The sequence below is a fragment of the Paroedura picta genome, chromosome 1 (assembly GCF_049243985.1).
Source record: "Paroedura picta isolate Pp20150507F chromosome 1, Ppicta_v3.0, whole genome shotgun sequence".
Taxonomy (NCBI): Eukaryota; Metazoa; Chordata; class Lepidosauria; order Squamata; family Gekkonidae; genus Paroedura; species Paroedura picta.
Genome location: NC_135369.1, coordinates 174,884,871 through 174,900,206, shown reverse-complemented (window position 1 = coordinate 174,900,206; position 15,336 = coordinate 174,884,871).

Here is a 15,336-nt window from a genome sequence, read left to right as displayed (position 1 = left end):
ACACCGAGCAGAAGCTTGAAAAATAAGAGTTTGGGGCAGGGGGTACAAAGGCAAGGCAACGGCATGTATTGAGAGGATCATGGGTAGTATATGTTCCAGATATGTGTAGTTAGCAGCCTCTAGATGTGTGAGATATGTCTGAAGAACTCCACCCCACTGACAGAAAAAAGGTTCTGTCTGCTTTACGTGAATGTGCACTTACATGAATATGCTTGAGAGCCAGCATGGTACAGTGGTTAAGAGCAGGAGACTCTAAAATCTGGAGAACTGGATTTGATTCCCCATTCCTCCATATCCAGTCAGCGGGGTGGCCTTAGGCCAGTCACAGTTCTCCTGGGGCTTTTCTTACAGAGCAGTTCTGTTAGCAATTCTGTCAGCCCCACACCTCCCAGGGTGTCTGTTGTGGGGAGAGGAAGGGAAAGGTGTTTGGGACTCCTTTGGTAGTGAAAAATGGGGTATAAAACATTTTCTATTTTCTCCTATTTTGAGTATTGTAGTGATAAGGGTATGGGCAAGACAGGTTTTGATGTATTAGAATTTTAAGTGGTTCTACTGAGATTTTCCATGTCTTTAAAACATTAAGCTATTTTCAATCTTGTGTTCTAGGACAGTGGTCCCCAACCTGCGGGCCGTGCCCCGGTGCCGGGCCGCGAAGGCCATGGCGCCGGGCCGCGGTTCTCTCTCCCCGCCCCCTGCAGTAAAAAACTTCCCAGGCCGCAAGCTTGCGGCCCGGGAAGCTTCTTACTGCGGGAGGGGGGAGAGGGAATCAGGACCACGCATGCGCACATGTGCCATGCGTGGCCAAAATCGTGCATGCGCGAAAGTGCCGCACATGCGCGATTTTGGCTGCACATGGTGCGTGTGCGCACACACGGCCCGGCCGCGCATGCGCGATGCACGGGTGTGGCCGCGCATGTGCGATATGCGGGGGCAGGGCAGTTGTCCAGCCGGTCCCCAGCCTAAAAAAGGTTGGGGACCACTGTTCTAGGAGAAAAGTGGCATACACATATGCTAAATACATATATAAAATAAGATTCACAAGTGCCCAAAATATTTTGAAGGGGATGAGGGTCTTTTGTTGTTGGATTGGGATAAGGATGTTATTTATCAGTGTTGGCAGAGTTTGCATATGCAGAGAGAACAGAGCATATTCAAACTCTACCAACAGGGTTCTGGGCCCATAATCCTATTGACAGAATTTAAATATGCAAGAGGTGCAGAGCACCAGGCTGTTTAAAGAACCAAATAGTTTTATTTATGAAGGGAAATGACTATGTATGGAAAGAGAACAGAATAATCTGAAGATGGTGCCATTTGCCATAGCAACTGATAATATTGGGAAAAAATGCATCCAAATCAATTGCTGCTCAGTGCTTTGGAGATGATTTCCCATAAGCTGATGGTCTCTTTATCTTCTCAGTATGTCTTGGCCTTAATTGGTGAATACATCAATGCCCTAGCATTTACAGCTGTAAATAATAATGATTCTTCTTGGCTGACTGTTTTCATGTGATTTGCTCCTCCTGAACTATAAATGCAAAGCTTTGTTCTTCCTTGTAAAGACCTGATGTTATACATAAACACATTTGGCTGACTGATGGAGAAGATTCATAAGAATGGAGGAAGAGATTCCATTCTGACCAGCAAGGATCAGTCAGCTTCTCCAGCAGCCAGGAACAGGAATACTTATACTGTAATATGCACTGTAGCCACGTCTGTGCATGCCATGAAAATCAACAGTGAGAATTTAGTAGATGAAACAGGTATATGATGGCATAAGGATCATAGCTTTCTGGAAAATCCAGACTTATAGCTTGGAAGCTTATGGGGGCAATGGAGAGAAGAAGAAAAGGAAGCGGAAACTTATACTTCTGTGCTCAAGAATTAAGATCTCAAAGTGGAGCTTGAAAATCCAGCAGTTTCTTGAAATTTGTATTTATTTCCAGAACAGAGAGCAAGAGATCTTGCTGAGCCTATGGACACAATTTAAATCTGAGGATAGTGGACACTACAAAATGACTGCTGGGGGGGGGGGGGCAGCAGGGCCAATTGCAAAATGCCTACCATGGGGGCAGGATCTACAACTACCAAACTCTAAGTAGTGGATGGAGATCTCCTGCTATTATAACTGATATCCAGGTGACAGAGATCGGTCCACCTAAAGAAAGTGGGCAATTTTGAAGGTGGACTCTATGGCACTGAAGTATCTCTCCTCCTCAAACTCTACCCTCCAGAGACTCCATGCCCCAAATACCCAGGTGTTTCCCAACCTGGGGCTGGCAAGCTAGCAGGACTGGCTGTGTGCTTTGATGAAGAGATACTGTTTAGTTTCAGTTTCCCAAGACAATGACCCTTTAGGGCAGCCTTTCTCAACTTTTTTACCATTGAGAAATCCCCAAAACATTCTTCGGGCTTCAAGAACCCCCAGAAGTGGTTCAATCACGCAGAATATGGTTGGGAAGCAGAGCTGTGGACACGCCCACCTCACCTTCCTTCCCCCTCCACGCCCATCATTGACCATTGGAGAGAGTCAATATGATCATATATCCATATATATGACCATAGATGGTCATATCACCTGATAGTGTTTAATCAAAAAAAAATACCTGAAAACTTAACTCCCACCCATTCAGGAGACCCTTCCTGGACCATCAAGAAACCCTAGGGTTTCACAAAACCTTGATTGGGAAAGCCTACCTTAGGGAGAGGATGAGAAGTCCTGTGATATAGAAAAATCAGTATCTATGGAAAGGCAAGGACACACAACTGTTCAGATGAGCTGAGCTGACCTGAAGCTTCCTAGAATCATTTTGTTCCATTCAACACTCTTTTATCTCCCAAGATTCAAGATGTAAACTGTCATCAGGACATTGACTGGCAGGTCTGATGGCACCCCACAGGTCCAACACTAAGGTTTACGGCCTACAAAGCTGCTAGCCTTGGGCATCTCGCCAAGTATTTAGAGGCAAACCAATTCCTACTGTGAACCAGGAAATTGCAGAGTTTGGCATCACCACCTATGGAATGCAAGACCAGTTGGAAGGGTAGCCTGCCTAGCGTTGCAGGCTATCAAGTCCCCTGTGGTCGTGGATCAAGATGCTTTCTCGTGCCGTTAAGGTCATGTTTAATTAAGACAGGCTACAGGAGGCAGATCAATATGGGGACCCCGAGATGTGTTCTCAAGCAATATTTTCAGCTGTCCTGATAGGGAAGAGTGCCATCCATCTTAGCTCTGCTGTCAGCGCAGGCGAAGGGAGCTTTGCTCATTTCATGGCCTCGTTTCGGTTCCAGTATGACATTCCCTACCCTTGACATATCCCATCCCGCAAATCAATTATGACTGGCATTAGCCCCTTCTTGCCTTCACCCCTCTCAGATATCAGCTCTGCAAACATCAAGGATTTGCGTCTACGTTTTATGTCTGCTCTTCTCAAATCTCCCTGTTTTACCTGCTTCTAAAGAATATCTGCTGGCTGTAAATGTCATACACAATTCCGTTTTCCATTCGGCATCATTATTGCTCCTGCTTTCTTGCCATTTCTGAAAGTTTCCAAGGAACCCTATACATTACTTTGATCCAAGGCCAGGATGAAAAATAATGGTCTGTCATTCCCATCTAACCTGAATGCAGCTTAAATTGACAATATCTGATTCTGATTAATTTTTAAGATGTCACAGGGTCCTCTTCCCCCCAAAGGTGGAATCCATGGTTCATTACTTCTTGGAAATTGGGAAAATTCTGGACCCTCGTCCACCAATAGACTATATAAGATATGATAAAACTGATAGAACAGTCTTTTTTGGGTACCTTTCGGAGATGAGGTGGGTGGCCTAAAGAAAATTGGTCTTTTCAGTGATTCTCCCCAAACTTCTTAGTTTTGAAAATCCATCTTCCTTTATTTTCATCTGAACCCTTCTCTGGATATTTTATAGCGCCGGGGAAAGGCTTTATTCACTTCAAATAGATTTAATTAATGTTTAGTTCAATTATATTTGCTGTTTTATGCTAGAGTTGGATTTATTTGCGGATGTGTTTTGTTGACTCTGGTTTTATGGTCAACTAATGGGGGACCCACAAGGGCCCATTCTCCACACGCTGGATAGCGTTGGAATTCTTGTTCTTGCATGGACACTCACAGATACTGAAGTGATGCATGATGGGAGAATTCCATGTCTGTGAGCTTTGACAGTTAGTGACTGTTTTGTGGGTTCAGAGTGAGTGTTACAGTGAGGCTCTCTGGTCATATTTCTAAGTCAGTCAGAAAATGTAAACTAACTTCTGCTTCTATGTTGTGAATGTCAAAAAGGAAACTGTAACAGAACCAATTGAGACTTGACATAAGCAGAAATAAATGTCTCACTGAAAACCAGTTTTACCTCAGAAGAAAGTCAACATTGATGTTTGAACATTTACCAGTACTTGAACGCAGGGTTAGTCAACCTGTGGTCCTCCAGATGTCCATGGACTACAATTCCCATGAGCCCCTGCCAGCAAATGCTGGCAGGGGCTCATGGGAATTGTAGTCCATGGACATCTGGAGGACTACAGGTTGACTACCCTGCTTGAACGGATGATTCTTGAGGAAGTTGAATGGGCCTTGAGTCAACTGCCCCAAAAAAAGAAGGCCCCAGACATTAACGGCATACCCGTGGATTTGTGGAAGCCCTGCAAAATTTGGGGGTGCCAGTGCATTTGATCACACTGATGAGGTCGCTGTATGCAAACCAAGAAGCCATGGTATGTACATTATTTGGTGACACTGACTGGTTCAAAATAGAGAAAGGAGTGTGCCAAGGCTGTATTCTTTCCCCCTTTCTCTTTAGCATGTATGCTGAGATCATTATGAGATTGAACTCGAAAAATCAAAGACTGGAATTAAGATTGGAGGAAGGAATATAAATAATCTTCGGTATGCTGATGACACTGCGCTCCTGTCAGAAACTATGGAAGGCCTAGAATAGCTGACTACAAATGTGAACAAAGTAAGCAAGAAATTTAGCCTTTTCCTAAACACAAAAATAATGACCACTTCAAAAAACAGACATGTCACAATAATAGTTGATGGTGAAGAGATGGAATGCATTCAAAAATTCACTTTTCTTGGATCACAAATTGATGAGAGTGGTGATTGCAGTATGGAAATAAAGCGTCAAATTGCTTTGGATTGCTCAGCAATGACGAGCTTGAACCGAACATGGAAAACCAAGGACCTAAGCCTGACTACCAAATGTAGATTAGTTAGATCTATCATATTTCCAATAGCCGCTCAGAGCTGTGAAAGTTGGATGATGAAAAAAAATAAGATAAGAGTAGAATCGATTTGTTTGCAGTGTTGGAAAAGGCTTCTGCAGATTCCATGGACAGCAAAAGCCACCAATAAGGAAATACTGCAATGCATAAAGCCTGATCTATCAGTGATAGGCAAAATCACGAAATTCCAGCTCACTTACTTTGGCCATATCATGCGATCCAGCTCAATGGAGAAAGCAATTATGCTTCAATTGGTGAGTGGGTAAAGGAAGCCAGGCCGACAAAGAACACAGGGGTTAGACATGATCAAAATGGACACTGGCCACAGCATTACACAACTAAAAGAAGAGATGCAAGATTGGAAATCATGGCAACAATTGAACCACAGGATCACTAAGAGTCAGTCTTGACTGAATGGCCATCGTCATCGTCTAAACATATTTATTCTTACTAAAAAAGACTATAGAGTTTATTTTCAAATAATAAGAAGAAAGCAGCCAAGGAAGAGCTGTTGTTACCCTGCATACAATATACAATTTCCCTCATTTCGCTGAATAAACTGTCAGGGAGGTTAATGCATGTCAACCTACTATCGCAAAGATTTCGTCATATTTCTATCATTCAGATATTGATAGAAATCAAAATCCCATTATCACCCTCAATATTTACCATTAGACAAGAGATAATGCCCTTTCAATGTGCTTTTGCAGCTGGATTTTCCTAGCCAAAACAGGAAAATCTACTCCTAAAGTACATTGAAAGTGTATTATCCAATATGTGTAGAACGGGCCCCGGACTATCGTGGGCAGCAATATCCCATTCTCCCCTATCTGTTCATTTATGCAGCTCTTGCTATTATAATCAACTGCTTGTGGTAGAAAACGAGCCTTCTCCAGCTACTGCTAACCCAGTTGCTGGAGGCATGGCTTAGAGCCAAAATTACACAAGATGTGCATCTCACTTCAAGCCACCACCAATCAGGCTGGCTTGCTGAGATCTTGAGATGTAGAGTGCGATCCTACGTTCGGCTGGGGTAACTGTGCATAGGTTTGCACTATTGAGAGCTAATGCCACTTTTTCAAAGTGATGGTGTCTACATTTGCATTAATATTGTTTTTCTTTTAACAATTTTTTTAAAAATCTGGGAGTTTTCCTACAGGTTTTTAGAAACCTTCTTTCCCATACCTGGCCCCATTGTTTGGATTTTTTGATCCATTCTCTGAGGCCTTTCAGAATTCGACATATGATTTGGTTCGGTGTGATTTGTTTTATTGGTTCTGTCTGATTTGTTTTATTAATGCTGTTTTATTATTTATTAACCTTTTTTCGTGGGAGCATCCTATTGAGTTTTATTTACATTTCTAGTAATGGCACACTGCCTCGGACGACGTTTCCAGAGGGTCAGTCTGGGAATCTTTTAAATAATAATACATAAAAAGCAAAGCGTGTGTGTGGAAAAGAATAAAGCATTCGAGCAGGAAGCCACTCCCCTGGGACAGCATGAATAGCTAAAGGCATGAGCGAGATAATACAGTGAAGAAGGTTATGTAGAAGATAGAACCAAGGAGATCGGCAATCTGTTCCAACAGCAACTGCCAGGAACCCAGCAGCTGAACCTCATCTTTGCAGACAGAAGATCAGTCCACAGCCAAAGGAGTAGAGTTAAATTAAACCAGGTCACTGTCGAATTTAAATAAAACCAAACCTGTACACTACACCGAAAATGGCTCACGCTCTTGGCACGCCCACACGAAACCGCCTCGAGAGGCCATAAAGCCACCTTGTGCATGTCATCTTTGGCTTACCAGGGCTTCGGCAAACAGGAGATCTTTTGGTTTGTTCCACTGGCTTCCTTTCCTCCCCAAGGTTTTCCAAGGACTTTGGTTCCAGCCAGCTGGCCACAGAGAAGCAATTTTTTTGGACGAAGCTGAAAGTAGAATTTTGGCTCTGTGCATACGTCTCGGAGTGGTATAAAATATTACAAGGAATCCAGATTTATCAATCCGGGCAGACTGACCTCTTTTACCACAACTATAAAAGCCACGAATGATGCAATCCATCAATGGGTCGACACAATAGGCTTTGACAGCGGACTGGGCAATTTTGCACCGAGAAGCCAAGATGCCAATTCCTTAAGTAATCTACTGGTTTCATTAAAAAGACAGCCCAGAGAGGGCATTTTCTTCTAAAGACAGCTGCAGGATATATTGCAAACTAATGTAGAATTGATGGCGGGTTGCTCATTTAAAATTAATTATGGCCGTCATTAAGGACTGGCGCGGAAAGGAGGCAGGAAATGTAGCCTATAGGAAGGTATATTCTATAGCGGATTAGAAGGGAGCCAAAAATTAAACGCAGCTGTTTGGCTAATGTAAATGATCTGGTTATTGCTTTCCATCCCACAATTCAGCAAGGCTGAGTGGACTTGGTGAGAAACCAAAAGGAAATTCAAACGGAAAGGAAATCGCTTGAGATGAAAAGGTGGTTCGTTTTTTTCTTTCTCTTTCTTTCTCCGGTTAAGCGTATTCACGTTCCTAATATTAATACGATCCTTAATTAATAAAGAAAGCATTCGGGAGAATAAAAGGGGAAGCCGGCGACACCTTAAAGGCTATAAGAAAAATTATGACAGCATTAGCGTCCGCGGCAAACATTAAGGAACGATCATTAGGGATGACCATTTAGGAGAAATGTGTTCTCATGAAGCAAACTGGGGGAAAGTGCTCCTCCAATCCAATTGCTCTTTTGGGCAGGCCAAAGAAAAGGGTTTAACAAATGACGATCCCTCCACAGCATCCTATGAATGTTTTCCTGATCACAGAGAACAGTAAGGCATACATTTCCTGCCTCCTTTCCGCGCCAGTTCTTAATGACGGCCTTTTAGCATATTTTCAAGTATGTTGCCGGCATTGTCTTGTTGCCATTCTTACAGAAATCTGTAAAGTAGGTCAGTACACTGAGCCCTGGATGGAAGATTAAGATGGGAGGGCAGAACCTGATTTGATTGTGGTCACCATGGCAAACATTTGAGCTGAGGACTGGCTCTCTTTCCCATTAATACCAGTTCCAGGTTTCAAGGGGGCTTGGCAGAGTTTGAATACGCAGAGAGGGCAAAGCACCAGATGGCGTAACGGATAAAAATGTTTTTTATTCAGAAGAGAAATAACTATGTATAGAAAGAGGCCTACAATCTCACTGTGGTCTGCCGTCTCTATTCTGTTCAACTGCTGTTCTGGAGGCAAGCAGGGAGGAAGTGTCCTGTTGAGTCCGTCAGGACACTGGAAGAGATCATTTGAAAATCACCTGGAAGTTCCTCTCCGATCTATGCCAAATATACATCTTATCTGACGTCCTCGGCAGGAAACCCTTTATATTCTGCTCAATTATGCACACTGCTCATCGTGGGCAGACAATACCCAGGGGCCCCCTTCTACCCACCACCAGATTGCCCTCATGCTTCTCTCTCCATTCATCCATCAAACCTTTGTATGTGTTGTCACCTGACTGTAAATCCTTCGCTTGCTCACAACCCTTTCTTTCATCTGTGTTCAACCGCTGCCTGCACCACATTCCTGCCTTTCCCCAACAGCATGGGCTGGTGCATATGGTTTCTGTGGCTGCCAGGGGTTGTGCTGTACAGCACTTGCATTGGCTTCTCCATCAACACTGGGATGCTGGGACCACAGGTGATGAGGGCTTGCAGGCAAATGGGCAGAGAAAGGCAAACAGGTGGGAGGGGAGGGGAATGGTATTGTGTGTGTGTGACTGAGGCCCACCAGGAGTCTGGGGAGCTGCCCTACCTCAAGGTATTCTGATGCTGGCTCTCCTCTCTACAATGCCACACTCACTCATCTGGAAAGCAGGCCCTCTGAAATCAGCGGGGCTTGCCTTCAGGCCAATGATGTATTTCACTCACAACAAAAACTGCTTTCCAGTTCTCCAAAATTCGTAGAAAAATTGACTGCATAAACAACCACTGATGTAAATAGGTTTGGGGTGCACCTCAGACTGGTGGTCTGTCTCCAGTGTTGTGTTAAAGAGAGACCTGGGTTCAAATCCTCACTAGTTTCATGGAATCTTGGCGGGTGACATTCGGCTATTCATGCACTCTTAACCTAACCTATCTTAAAAGGTTGTTAATATTGGAAGTTGTATCCTGTACAAAGAAGAGTTGGTTTTTATACCCTGCTTTTCACTACCTGAAGAAGTCTCAAAGCAATCGCCTTCCCTTCCTTTCCTCACAACAGACACCCTATGAGTTATGAGGGGCTGAGAGAGCTCTGACAGGACTGCTTGGTGAGAACTGCACTATCAGGACTGTAATGAGCCCAAGGTCACCCAGCTGGCTGCATGTGGAGAAGCAAGGAATCAAAGCTAGCTCACCAGATTAGAAGCCACCAGTCTTAACCACTACACCAAGCTGGCTCTTGATGCTTCTTGCCTTAGCCTGCAGGAGGCGACTCCTAACCATAGAGTCAATGAGATAGATAGGAACACTGACCACTCACCTTTCTGATCTCTCTGATACTGTCTCATTAAGGATAAGATTCAGTGTCTTAGGGTCAACTCCCTGTTTCTTTGGCTTCTTTCCTCCTTCTGTGTGCCTGCAGAACGGTGGGTACAGAGATGCCCCTTGAATCTCTCCCTATCCAACTAGCTAGATTAAGCTAGGGACTATCTTCTTATCTTTTCCTGTCAAGAATGGAGTTCTCAAATAGCTGTTATTTTAATTTAATAGCACAACCAGAGTCTGTGCTTTCTTTGTTGTGGTTTTTTTGGCCTTCATGTACTCAGTAGCCAGAAAGGCCATGCTGAACACATTAACTTAATTAAAAGCTCTGCTAACTTTTCTCAATATTGCAGACTTATCCCACCACTCAATATCAAACAGGTTATGGGCCCAACTATATTAATATCATATATTTCTATATTTAAGAACTTGTGGCAAATTCTTAAAGAACTGGGAATACCAGAGCATTTTATCTGTCTCTTGAGAAACCTATATGCAGGTCAAGAAGCTACAGTGAGAACCGGGCATGGAATCACTGATTGGTTCAAAATTGAGAAAGGAGTTCGGCAAGGCTGTACACTGTTGCCTTGCCTATTTAATTTGTATGCGGAGCACATCATGAGAAAGGCGGGGTTAGATGAGTCACAGATTGGGATTAAGTTTGCAGGGAGAAATGTCAACAACCTCAGATATGCAGATCATACCACGCTAATGGCAGAAAGCGAAGAGGAACTAAAGAGCCTCTTGATGCGGGTGAAGGAGGAGAGTGCAAAAGTTGGCTTGAAACTCAACATCAAGAAAACGAAGATCATGGCATCCGGCCCTCTCATTTCCTGACAAATAGATGGGGAAGAAATGGAGGTAGTGACAGATTTTATTTTCCTGGGCTCCAAGATCACTGCAGTTGGGGACTGTAGCAAACAAATTAAAAGACATTTGCTCCTGGGGAGGAAAGCTATGGCAAATCTAGACAGCATCCTAAAAAGCAGAGACATCACCCTGTCAACAAAAGTGTGTCTGGTCAAGGCTATGTTATTCCCAGTTACAATGTATGGCTGTGAAGGTTGGACCATAAGGAAGGCCAAGCGTCAAAGAATTGAGACTTTTGAACTCTAGAGCTGGAGAAGACTCTTGCGAGTCCCTTGGACTGCAAGGCGAACAAACAGTCCTAGAGGAGATCAGCCCTGACTGCTCTTTAGAAGGCCAGATCCTGAAGGTGAAACTTAAATACTTTGGCCACCTCATGAGAAGCAAGGACTCCCTGGAGAAGATCCTGCTGGGAGTGATTGAGGGCAAAAGAAGAAGGGAACAACAGAGAATGAGGTGGCTGGATGGATTCACTGAAGCAGTAGGTGCAAACTTAAATGGACTCCGGGAATGGTAGAGGACAGGAAGGCCTGGAGGATCATTTTCCATGGGGTCGCGGTGGGTCGGAAACGACTTTGCAACTAACAACAATATTAATATCAATATTTTTAATGAATTAATGATTTTTGGGAAAGAGTGATCACAGCCACTGAAGTTTGGAGGTCTAAGCTCCTAGCAGACCACAAAAGCCCTGCGCTCCACCGCCACCAACCGGCTAATGGTCCCTGGCCCTAAAGAAGTCCGCCTGGTCTCAACAAGGGCCAGAGCATTCTCTGTCCTGGCCCCCACCTGGTGGAATGAGCTCCCAGAAGAGATCAGGGCCCTAACAGAGCTTAAACAGTTCCGCAGGGCCTGCAAGGAGCTCTTCCGCCAGGCATTTAGTTGAGATCAGGCACAACCAACAGCGAATGAAGGGCCCCCGCTCTCCCCCCCCCTTCCTCCCAGAACTCCACCAGAGCACTCTGGACTTGTTGTGGCATTGCACTGTTGCATCGTTATATTTTATTATATTATTCTGTTATATTGTTACAACCACTGTTATTAATTATTGCATGATTTTTTAACGAAGACTGTTTCATGTATTGTTGATTAGTTTAATGTAAACCGCCCTGAGCCTTCGGTGAGGGCGGTATATAAATCTAAATAAATAAATAAAACAGGCTTGGTTGGAGGTGCTCATTCTTGTTTTGAAAGAGCACAGCTTAATTCTATTGTTATTCAGTCACGAGCAAGCTAAGGAAGTCTGAGCTCAGGACTGATTTGTCTGAATGAAGACAATTACTAGGACAGGCTTGGGTGATTAAAAGTATTCTTTGTTTGGAGGACCTATGGGAGATAGCAGAGAAGCCTGCCCCTCCTGATCTTACTCCAAATGCCACACAAGCAGAGAAAGATGAATGTAAGTGATGGGGGGGAAAGGAATCTGAAAGTGGAAGCAATTCTTTAGTCCCGTGTGAGTACCACATATCTTTGAACTAAAATCAGTTTATGATATGCCACAATATCTTGAATAAGTCTCTGTTAAGAAAGGCTGGACTTACTCCTCCAGGTTGATTAAGAGACTATATACTTTGAAATACCAGGAAGGGGACTCATTTGATTTGCATGTGAGAACAATGAAGGGGCTTTTCCCCACTGGCTATAAGAGTTCAGGAGAAGCCCAGCTACTTCTAAATCAAATTGAAACTCTTTTCTTAAGTATACCATATGATTTCCATTCTGTTATCAGATGGAGATGAAAGATCAAGTCACTTTTGATGAGGCCGTAAAAATGTTTTCTGCTGAGATTGTGCATAAAAAGAAAGAAAGAAATCAGCGGGGTAGGTGAACAGAGTCAATCTTTTACTTTTAAAACTGAACTCTATTAATTAGGGAGGTCTGGCAGAGGAAACACAAGACAGAGCCCCTCATTTACAAGTTAATAGAAGCCATAAAGCAAGGGGATGAGGATGATGATAGCCATTCAGTTATGTCTGACTCTTGGCAATCCTATGGCTCAACTGTCACCACATTTTCCAATTCCGCACTGTTTCTTTTAGTTGTATAATACTCTGGCCTGTGCCCATTCTGATCATATCTAACCGCCATGTTCTTTGTCAACGTGGTTTCCTTTTACCACTGACCAGTCCTAGCATAATTGCTCTCTACGTTGAGTTGATATCACATGATATGGACAGAGTAAGTGAGCCGCAGTTTCATGATTTTGCCTTCGAGGGATAGATCGCTATAGTATTTCCTTGTTTGTGACTTTTGCTGCCCGTGGAATCCACAGAAGCCTTCTCCACCACAAGAGTTCAAAGGAATCTTCTATCTGATTTCCTCGTCATCCAACTTTCACAGCCATAGATGGCTAAAGGTAAAGGTAAAGATATCCCCTGTGCAAGCACCAGGTCATGTCTGACCCTTGGGGTGACGCCCTCTAGCGTTTTCATGGCAGGCTCAATACGGGGTGGTTTGCCAGTGCCTTCCCCAGTCATTACCGTTTACCCCCCAGCAAGCTGGGTACTCATTTTACCGACCTCGGAAGGATGGAAGGCTGAGTCGACTTTGAGCCGGCTGCTGGGATCGAACTCCCAACCTCATGGGCAGACAGCTTCAGACAGCATGTCTCTGCCTTACCACTCTGCGCCACAAGAGGCTCTCATAGATGGCTACTGAGAGCTAATAGAAGCCATAAAGCAAGGGGAAACAGAGCCAATTGGCAAAGTCACATGACTGCGACCAGGGAACCAGCCTGTTCAGTCAAAGGCATCCATGAAGACTCAGGTGGCCACAGGGGAAGGCAGATAACCTCCTCAGTCCAACAGTTGGGACACCCAAGACTACAATGTTATAAAGAGTTGCCAGATCAAAGAGGTTCAAGAAGCAGTAACTCCAAACGCTTTTTATGTGAAGAAATTGGACATAAAGCATACCAATTACCTCATAGGCAAAATACTGGAACTGTTCAAAAGACTGTCTCTCATAAAACATGTTCTACTAGTTTCATGCCTATTAGTAGGAGATTCATTTTAGATTCTGGATCAGCTAATCTCCTTTGTCATTTGTGATTACAAATTAGTGATGAGAATGCCGGAGAATCAGAAACGGAGACAAAGAAAGTCAATCTAGCACAATCCTTCAGCCACGGTATGCACATTCAGGTTCATCATAAGACGCTTTGCTGCCTTGAAACTATTTACATTCTGAAAAAAAAAATCAGTTGGTTGAAGGGTTTGACTTTGTACCATGTATTAATAATGATAACAACTGTGACTCTTGCTTGATGATACTGGGCCACTCCAGGTGATACATAGTGATTTGCGTGGGCCAGCTTGACAGCCAGCTTGGTGCACTGAGAGCCAGCTTGGTGTAGTGGTTAGGAGTATGGACTTCTAAACTGGCGAGCCAGATGTGACTCCCCACTCCCCCGCATGCAGCCAGCTGAGTGACCTTGGGTTCGCCACAGCACTGATAAAGCTATTCTGACTGAGAAGTAATATCAGGGCTCTCTCAGCCTCTCCTCCCTCACAGGGTGTCTGTTGTGGGGAGAGGGAAGGCGATTGTAAGCTACTTACAGTTTGGTGTAGTGGTTAGGAGTGCGGACTTCTAATCTGGCATGCCGGGTTCGATTCTGCGCTCCCCCACATGCATCCAGCTGGGTGACCTTGGGCTCGCCACGGCACTGATAAAATTGTTCTGACCGAGCAGTGATATCAGGGCTCTCTCAGCCTCACCCACCCCACAGGGTGTCTGTTGTGGGGAGAGGAATGTGAAGGCGACTGTAAGCCGCTTTGAGCCTCCTTCGGGTAGGGAAAAGCGGCATATAAGAACCAACTCTTCTTCTTCTTCTTCTTTGAGCCTCCTTCGGGTAGAGAAAGCAGCATATAAGATCTTCCTCCTCCTGGGTCAGCCTTTTCTCAACTTTTTTACCATAGAGAAACCCCTGAGACATCCTTCAGGCTTCAAGAGACCCCAGAACTGACACGATCATACAGAATATGGTTGGGAAGCATAGCTGTGTACACATGCATTCTGAAGCCCCTCCCCTCCTACAGGCCTATCGTTGGACATTTTTTGGGAAGGGCAGATCGACATGAGCATAAATGGTCATATCACCTGATAATTTGCTTTTAAATATATTTTTAACAATTAACTCCCACCCATTTGGGAAACCCTTCCAGAGCTCTGGGGGAAAACAGTTATGAATGCTGCATCCACACAAGATAGATTGTACACAAAAGCCCCTGCGCATTCTCCTTACAAACTCAGGCACAACTATAAGCCAGCCATAACACATGTGCATATTTTTGGGAGCACAGCCTATACACATACTCCAAAAGAGAAAAGACACAAACTAGATCCTTGGGTGAAAAAGGGCATAATGATGGGTTACTCAGCATAGTCTACTGGGTGGGGCCTATGTCTTCCTATCCATCGCTGCCACCACTCACTGACTGTATCACCCCTTCCCAAGGGACAGCAAGACCCCCCCCTTGGCTAGGTTCCTTGTGCTTTATAGTCAATACCATCAATCTTCAGGTCCTGCCTGGAGAGTTGGCAACCACCTGGTTTTGCCTGGTTTCCCTCCCCTGGGCCCTCCCAATGCACTAGTAGTACCAGAGCGGGGGAGACTACATGGTCAAGAGCACCAGCCACTTGGTTATGCACAAAACTCAACTTAAATTTACTCTCCTTCCAGCACACCACATGACATCCAGCCACAGCA